Genomic DNA, 9,693 nt, shown 5'->3' with positions numbered 1-9,693 from the left:
GTAGAGCTACTATCTTTGCTGTAGTGTGAGGGAATCTAATTTTGTCTGTGAATCTGGGACTCCACCAGAGGCAAGTTAGCCCCTTCCAGCACTTAGGAATCCCTCAAACAGCTTATGCTGACCTAGAGTCTGAGTGATTGAATCACCTTAGCCTACAAAAAAAAAATATGATACAACAAACAAACAAACAAACCTGCAAATTTTAAGTAGATTTAAAAGAAGCCTACAGTTTGGAAAACCAAATAAAACTTTTTGGGGAGAGAAAAATCCATTTGCCACATAAGACTCTGTAACATCAAGACAATGTCAGTGCTGTTGAATTTCTTTCAGACCCAAGCATATCATTCTATGCAGAATATGAGCCTTTGGCTGTCTGGGATTCTGAAAATTCTGTTTGTGAAGCCATGAACAGTGTCAAATTTTTCATTCAACATTCTGAACACCAAGTCTCACATTGTGAATTCTGTTTTCTGGTTTCTAAATCTTGAATGCAATATATATGTGGGATAAAGATTAGAAAGATTCTGTCTCTATAAATTCTTACTGCTAAGTATGTGTTTGATTGGGTGAGTGTGACTCAAGTATATCCATGCTCATTTTTTTTTTTTGATGAGTAATTTCAATTCTTTGATTTACATTTTATCAAATATACTTTCGACATTAATACACAGTCTAAGGCTCTAATACTGAATATCAGTTCTGGTTTAGATTTGGTGTCTTCTAGATCATGATATGACCAAAAGAATCTTCATTAACAAAATGGTGAATAAAACATAGGGATAGATCATGAACACGTAAGAAAGAGAAAACCAACAGTCTTCAATGGTGAGTTTGTTTTTCAGTAAGATTGGCCTCCCGCTCACTCCAATGCTCTCCTTCCTCATACATGTTTCTCTTCAAGGTCATTTCTCTTCCATTTAAACATAAAAATATCAAAAGCTAGAAAATTATATTTCTACATTGCCATCTTTAGAATTCAAAATCTTGCCAATTAAAGTCATTCATCCAGCTGTTCAGGCTGAAAAATAACATATAACGTTCTTATAATTTTCTGCATGGTGATTACAACTTCAGAGAAAGCTGCTTTCAGCAAACAACAATGAAAAAAGTGGGTTTAAGACTTTTAAATTCACTAATAAGTGCACTTCACAGAATAAATGATGGCAAATATAAAATCAACCTGAATCATGAAACCAAATCTCTCCTCTTTTAAAATGCAAATGTGTCATCTCTGTTTATATAAACGGATTATTACTTTCCCCCTCCTTTGTAAATAGACTTTATTTTTTAAAGTAGTTTTAGGTTAACAGAAAAATTGAGCAGAAAGTGTACAGAGTTCCCATAACCCCCTACTCCCACCCACTCGCAGCCTCCCCGACTATCAACATTACATACCAGAGTGGTAATGTTGCAGTTTATTTTTCTATTTGTTAGTGAGAAGAGACAATTATTGGGTATTGAATCCACTGACACTCTGATTAAAAAAAAGAAAAAAGAAGAAAAAGAAAAAAGAAAAATCCCATTTTTAGCTCAGTTTCACCTTGCTAAGGTGCACTCTTCCAAGAGACAAATAATAATACCTTGAGTGCTGCTCAATTCGTGACAGTAAATGAGTTACTGAGGATATATTGTGTTCAGTGCATGATACAGAGAGGATGCTAAAAGTAACAACTTGGTAAAGATGTCACTAAAAACACTAGCTGGTTTTTAGATGGAAACTGACAAATGCCTGGCCAGAGATGAACACTGTGGCTGCAGCACAGCCATCGTGGAGACTCTCCTCCTTCTGCTACCGGCAACTGCTTCTACCTGTGTGTGGACAAAAGTCCAGATGTAATCATTCAACGCTCAATCCTGTTTCCTCAATCTGCTTCCTAGGGGGACTATTAAAATGGAAGCTCAGCAAAGAAATTAAAATGAAGTTGTCATATCGTCTTAGGAAAAAATAAACTAATTTTTAAACCGAACAAATCTCAATTTGGGAGAGCAACAAAATAAAGGGCAGAGACTTCAGAGTGGATTGGACCATCTGAAAGAGATGATAATTGGAAGTAACACATTCTTGGATAGCCTGGGTGTTTTCAGACTGTCATAAGATTATAAACATGCTCTGTCTGTAAAGTCAAATGGTGGATCTTTCTAATAGCAATCCCAGTATGGATACCGATTCTGAGCATTAAATACGGTGTGTTGCAGGTGCTTGCTAATGAATCGCAGAGTATCTACCCTGTTTGTTCATCTAGGCCTTGAATATTAAATAGGAAAGCCTTAAAAACTTGGGTTCCATAAGCTTTCATTATATTGGAGACAGATGTATATTTAGTGAATTAAGACCATGAGTATTGATTCTATCAAAGAGTTCTGGGAACATTAACAGAAAAGATATTCTCATGACATCATGTCCCTCAACATAATGTGTGCATATAATCCACGTGGGCCATGTATATTTTATAAAATTATTGATGAGAAAAGAGATTCCTTTAAGCCTTTACTCTTTAAATGGTGTTTTTCCACCATCCTCTTATCTTGTTGCTTTGAGGCTTTTCTAAGTGCTTGCTGGTTCGTGTATCTACTCAGCTTTCCCACTAGCATCTTCTTAAGAACTGTCTTAAAGCTTCAGCCAGCCCTTATTGTGATCGCCCTCTATACACCTTCCCATCTTACCCTAGTCCCACAAACCATTTACAAATACTTATTATTTAAGAGTCAGTTAAGCATTCATGATACTCCTACTTTGCAGGAACATTGGCAGTGAAATAGAAAAGCTGATGCCATCATCAAAATATTGTAACACTTATGATGGAGAGTTCAATTTCAAAGCCAACAATATATAGCCCAAAATAAGTTATATTTTTTACTTCCTGAAACTACTTTCTTATTGCTCAATATCTATGGAGTGCTAGTGGTATTTAAGTCATTTTTTATAACAACAACTTATTTCCACTTTTATCTTCATCATTTCTTAAATTTTGGATAAGCAAAATCATTGATGTATTAACCCTAACACACAAAAGGTGCTCTATGACTACTCATTGTATGAATGAATGAGGGAAAGGTTTCCATTTGGCTTTTGGGGTTTTCTTTTCACAAATAAAGTATTTAATGAAGTAAGTATGGAAAAGCATTACCAAATCCTTATGAATACTTACCACAAAATACTTGGATGTTACTATTTCTTTAAGGATCAGATGTACTTTTTTTTCTCTCCAGTGTGCACAAGATAGTAACAGGTCTTCTGTATCAGCATAATGTTGTCAAAAATACAAGACTGTAGATAAGAAACGGGGGCTTCTTCGTAGCTGACAGAAGGAAGGGTTTGGTGGTTTCAATCTGTGTGCTACACAATTGAAGGCAGACAGTTACTTAGGGCTCATTACGTGTGGTTTGAATGGCTAAGAATAGTTATGTTCAAAGCATAGATATCAATGCCTTAAAAGCCACTCATGGGATAGACAACAGCTTCTTCTTTAAGCCACTTAATTTTTTTGTCTCGAAATTAATATTTCATTATTCCTTGGAGCACTTGACATGGTCTTTATGGTTTGAAGATGTACAGCAACCACCATACAAACTAATATTAAGCTGCGTCTTTAAAAGCCATCGAGAAGGTGCTACAACTAAATGCTTTCACACATAACTGCAGTAATTAACTGTGGGAGACAGATTTAATGCTATGATGGTTTATTTTAACCAAGGACAAAGGTAGAGAAAGGCAGGGCAGCAGAAAAGATGAATATAGTGGGAAAGTAAAAAATTAAAGAAATGGCAGTGTTACCCATGTCAGGAAAAGTGGTTCCCTGCTACTTTCTGAACTATCATGTTCAAAGCTGTTGATTTAGGCTCCTGCTGGTAAACAGGTTTTTTTATAACCTCAACTCATCCCTATTTCACACAAGAGACTTCATAAAAGAGACAGATTTATAATTTTCTGTCACTGATTTCAAGATTACCAATTATTTCTTTATTGAAATTTTTGCATCCTTTACTAGAATAGGTATTCATAGCTTTATAGACCTTTTCTTTTTTTTCTCACTCAATTTAGATTTATGAAGCCGAAGAGTTTTCTCCTGTAGCAACTCACAAAAACATTCTACTTCAAATTCACAGTGCCTCGATCAATGTAATTATTTCCAGGAACAAGCCACAAGTTTTAGAATTTATATGCTTTAATAATTCTATATTCTTGGATTACGACGTGATTTTGCCTGAATGGAAAATAAGGATTTTTGAGGGCAGAATATATGAGAATATTTAAAGATCACTTTGTAGATTAATTGTACATATATAGTAAATTTTAGCTTTTCTCTGTGTACAATCCAAGGTTTAAAACTCTCCAAAGCATATCAATAGCATACTTTCAGAACACTAATTATGTTGATGTTTGCAGAAATAGCAGAGAATTTCAACCCAAATAGTATACATTGAAACTGTCATAATGGGGATAAAAATGTTTATGAAATGTGTGTAATCTTTTGACCCTGAGAGCTTAAGGGCAGTGTCCACAAAAAGATGAACAGCATGTTAGACCATCCTCTGTGGGCACTACACTCTGTCTTGTTGATAGAGTTTTGTCCCTGGTGCCGTTCGAATATGTGGTGGAATTTGTGGGGGCGTTAGAACAATATGAGCAGGCACAGTCCCTGTATTATAGTCTGAGAAATGGTGAGGACCTAGAGGAAAACTATCTAAACTATGTCTTGAGGAACCTGGCATTTCTTAGAGGGCCAAGAATGATGATGCTATTTAGCCTGAGGAGAGAAGTGGTGGTCCCAAAGGAAGGGACTCAGAGTTAATTCATTCTTTGGCTTTTGAAGACTGGGAAAAAGAGCCCCCAACTCCAAACAGAAACAGCAGCTCCCTCTCTAGGGCATATTTCCTTTTTGGTTTTCTTTTTTTTTTTAGTTTTATTTATTTATTTTCTCCATATTTTTATTTAAATTCCAGCCTGTTAACATACAGTGCAATATTAGTTTCAGGTGTAGAATTTAGTGATTCACCACTTACATACAACACCTGATACCTGGTGCTCATCACAAATGCCCTCCGTAATATCACCTGTTTAACCCATCCCCCTGCCCACCTCCCCTCCAGTAACCATCAGTTTGTTCTGTATGCTTAAAAGTCTGTTTCTTGGTTTGCCTCTCTTTTTCTCCCCTGATGTTTATTTGTTTTGTTTCTTAAATTCCACATATGAGTAAAATCATATGGTATTTGTCTTTCTCTGACTGACCTATTTTGCTTAGCATATTACTCTCTAACTCTATCCACATCATTGCAAATGGCAAGATTTGATTCTTTTTTATGGCTGAGTAATATTTCATGTTATACCATATATATATATATATATATTTTATGGCTGAGTAATATTTTGTGTTATACTATAAAACTTCTTTATTCATCAGTTACTGGACATTTAGGCTGTTTCCATAATTTGGCTATTATTGATAATGCGGCTATAAACATTGGGGTGCATACATCCCTTTGAATTAGTATTTTTGTATCCTTTGGGTAAATAACCTAGTAGTGCAATTGCTGGATTGTAGGGTATGTCTACTTTTAATTTTTTGGTAAACCTCCATACTGTTTTCCAGAGTGGCTGCACCAGTTTGCATTCCCATCAACAATGTAGGAGGGTTCCCCTTTCTCTGTATCTCTAGGACTTACTTCCTGAGGAACAGAGAGAAGCCTGAATCTCATCCCTCCTGGCATTAAGCACCTAAAGCTGGCATCTCTTGATTAGGTTCCAGGCGGTTCAACAGTGAGAACAGGTACAGAAAATGAGACCCAGAAACCTATTCTTTCCAGACGTCCCACCTGAAACACTCCCTTATGAACACCTTGGCCAATGCCCATTGCTCAGAATGGGAATATTAAACAAAGGTTTGCAGAATAAATAAATAAAATAGAAGTAGATATCTATAAAAGCGGAAGAAGCACAGATTACTCCTAGGAACGAAAATTATTTGGATCTAATACTATGTGTCTAGCTAAGTCCTGCTCATATAAACTATATATACATGCTTATAGTTGATTTAATCTTCATGTTGGGATCTTCACAGCAACCCTGTGAATAGGCAGAGCCCAACATTTTAATCCAAATTTTCATATTAAGAAACAGTATAGTTCAAAGAGGTTAAGTGGCTTGCCTAAAGGTACACAGCAAATTAGGCAGCACCACAAGTAGAACTCACGTTCTGAATGCAAAAAAGAGACAGTGAGGGTTATTCAGGGTCACATGAGAGAAACATAATATTTTGGATTTTGAGAAGATCTAATGGAATGATTATTTTCAGCTTTTGCTGAATATGGTTGGATAGGAGAGTCCATGGAAATGATGGAAAGGTCTTCCACAGCTGCGTGAATAGTTCTTTTTCTGGTTTCCTTTATCTTTCAGACATTTTCCAAATATACAGTAACTCACATTACTGTCGCCATGTTTTTCAGTTTGTTTAGTTTTTCCGTGAATGTGTGTCTGTTAGGGTGTGTGTATAATTTGATGTTGTATGCAGGACTAATACAGTGAAGGGGCTCTAAAATAAGATACAAGAATAAAGATTTAAAAAGAATTAATTTTTTTGGTGAAAATTGCTAATAAAGATTATTATAAGAAAGTTTGTAAATAGTATTAGAGAATCATTAATGATCATTCTCATAGGTAAATTTTGATAGGGTATTCTTCAAAAAAACAAAAGCAATGAGAGTCTCACATGTAAGTGACTCCTCAAGTCATTTTGTTCACTTGTGTTTGTCCAGAATGTTTTTAATTACATGAAAATCCCAAATTAAGTTAGATAGCCTGTAAGGCTACATATTTTCTTAAAATGTCATGAAATGCAAGTCTTAAACTTTTTGAGATTCTAGAAGTAGTACAAGAATTGGGAACATTGTTTTATGAGTGATATAAGTGTACTGTATGTAATGTGGAACAAGCCACATTGCAAATGAGTTGAAATTGTGCAATTCTGAGTTTTTGTTTAACCTCAAGGGTGGATTGTTTTTATATTTTAAAAACATAAATAAAAGAAAGCACAGTATCAGAACCCCCTTTATAGACTCCCATTTAGTGGTGCAAACTCTAAGTTGCTATAATATCAGAAACACAGTATAACTTGAAGGTAACAAAGCAGAAAAACAAGACAAGAAAAAAAAACATGCATTTTATGTAAAATATTTTGGCTTACAGTATTCTAAAGAGGGCAAAAAAAATGTTGGACTGTAACATTCACATATTGTTTATGAACATACTAACAGCAAGATCTGGGATTCACAAAACCCGTCTCGGTCCATTTATTTTTCATCAGTACTTTGTCCTTTACTCTAGCCTCTAAACAATACATTGAAAAGAGGAGATGTATAATCAGTGGTTTTCAAGATTCATTTTGATAGAAATAAAATCAAGTAAACTTGCTTGTATTTTCCAGTGGTGAACCACACCATATGGTATTCTAGCTTCTCTTAATGTATTGATGTTATCCCTTGTCAGTGTGGGAACACTTTAAAGAAATAATTTTGTAACTACTTTTAAAGTAAAAAATTTACATCTCAATTTTCATCTCTTTTTGGTACTTTAGAATATGCAGCAATTTTTAAATACTGTAGAAATGAGACACATAATAATATAAAATGAACAATGAAAGACAAATCTGGGTAGTAAGAGTTTGATATGTCAATAGGTTAAGAACTCTTTGGTTTCTAATGCTATATTTTCAGATTTCTTTTTTAGGATAAATCTTTTACTTTCTTCCTTTCTCTCTTTTTTTTATAAGATTTAAGAAATCCTCCCAAGATTCTGCAAGCTCCTTTTGGGGGCTTTCGATAGTATTAAGAGCTGCAAGCTGTTACTTCAGGTGACTGTGAAATCTTCTTCATAGAAGTCAGTTGAAATTATGCTCGTAGTAATCATACTGAATTTACTCTGAGAATAGATAGAGCAAATAAATATGTATAGGATCAATTTTTTCATTCAAATAATATTTGCATTTTGCTCAAATAATTAACATGAGGATGAAAATGATCTTGTGAAGCACATTATACACATTCATATAGCATGCGATACTTTACCAGGGTTAAAATATTATCATTATGCCTGATATGCACATGTGAAAGCAAATCTTAGGAATGAAGCATTTATAGTAAACATCCATATGTTTTAGTAAACACAATTGCATGCTTTCCAGAGTAAACAAATGTGTGAATTCCTTAAATGGTATGGAAGAATTAAAATAGTCACTCTTTTTATATCCCTAAAAGAAAAAAAAAAAAAACTAAGTAGCATGCTTTGAGATTGCAACAACAAAATAACAATGATGAAAATAGTGGCAAGCACTTATTTGGATTTAACCCAGACACACACACACACACACACACACACACACACACACACCACCATCATACCAAGCCTACAATTTATATCCTATTATCCTCATATTTTCCAGAAGTCACCTAAGAGAGAGGCAATTTAGTAATTTTCAGATGATAACTGACCAAGTAGAACATAAGATCTGGTCTTGAAGAACTAGCAAATTATAACAAAGCTAACGCTTTCAGAGTATTTGCCAATTCGAGACATTGGGCACTTTCCTAAGTGTTTTCCATGTATTGATTCATGTAATCTACCCTATTTGGTTGATTCCATTATGGTCTTCATTTTTCTGATGAGGAACCTGAGACATGGAGTGACTAACTTGACAAAGACCTTGCAGCTAGTGAATGACAGTAGGAATTTAAGTGCATCCATTCTAGCTCTGAAGGGTATCTTAACTGCACGTTGGCCTAGATGCAATTTTGTTAATTTAGGTGGTTTTAAACTGATCTGATTCTAATAATTCACAAAGCCTTAATTTATAAATACTCCCCAAAATTAGATGTCACAGGATTCTTTTCGCTATGCTTCCATAGGGGAGGGGAGGATTCTTCCTTTACCTTTCAAGGTCTTCCAACTGGATGAAGAATTAAATTTACATGAGACAGATTAACAGGAGAAACAACAAAAACAAAGTTTTATTACCTGCATACAGAGACCCAATAATGAGACTGAGACCCAAGAAAATGACCGAGTCAGGCAGCTTTTTTATACATTTTATACAAACAGACAATAAATTTGTAAGGAATTTACAGGATAAGAAAAACAGATGTTTGGAAGTTTTAATCAATAAGGAATTGCAAGTGGAATTTGGGCTGAAGTAGTAGATTAGTAGAAAAGGTAACAGTTTATTTCTTCTTTTTTCTTTTTATTATAAAATTCAATTAAATTTTTATTTTTTTCCAAACAATCCATTATGTAAAATTTATTTTTTTCTCTTTCAAATTCTTACTTAAATTCTAGTTAATTAACACATAGTGCAATATTGTTTTCAGGAATAGAATTTAGTGATTCATCACTTATTTGTAATATCCAGTGTGATTTCTACACCTTTCTAGACTTTAAAGTCCCTATCTATGGTGATAAAGATGTCTTTTTACTTCTTAGCCCAGATAGGGAATTTTTCATATGGGATATTAGTTTCCTGCTTTCAGGGTGACAGGAGAGGCTTTGAGTTTCCTTGCACTGGTTATTTTTCAAGGAGCTTCAATTCAAAGTAATCAATACACCATTGTGGTACATTTTGGGATGGCCTACACTGGGCCCCTCGGCTTCCCTCTCTGTAGTGGTATACTGGGATTCCCAGTGGTAATAAAAAGGGTGCCATTTCT

This window comes from Eumetopias jubatus, unplaced genomic scaffold (genome assembly GCF_037043125.1).
Source record: "Eumetopias jubatus isolate StellerSeaLion01/CBP00866 unplaced genomic scaffold, mEumJub1_p1.0 scaffold_4, whole genome shotgun sequence".
NCBI lineage: Eukaryota > Metazoa > Chordata > Mammalia > Carnivora > Otariidae > Eumetopias > Eumetopias jubatus.
Note: the sequence above shows the minus strand (reverse complement) of the source record.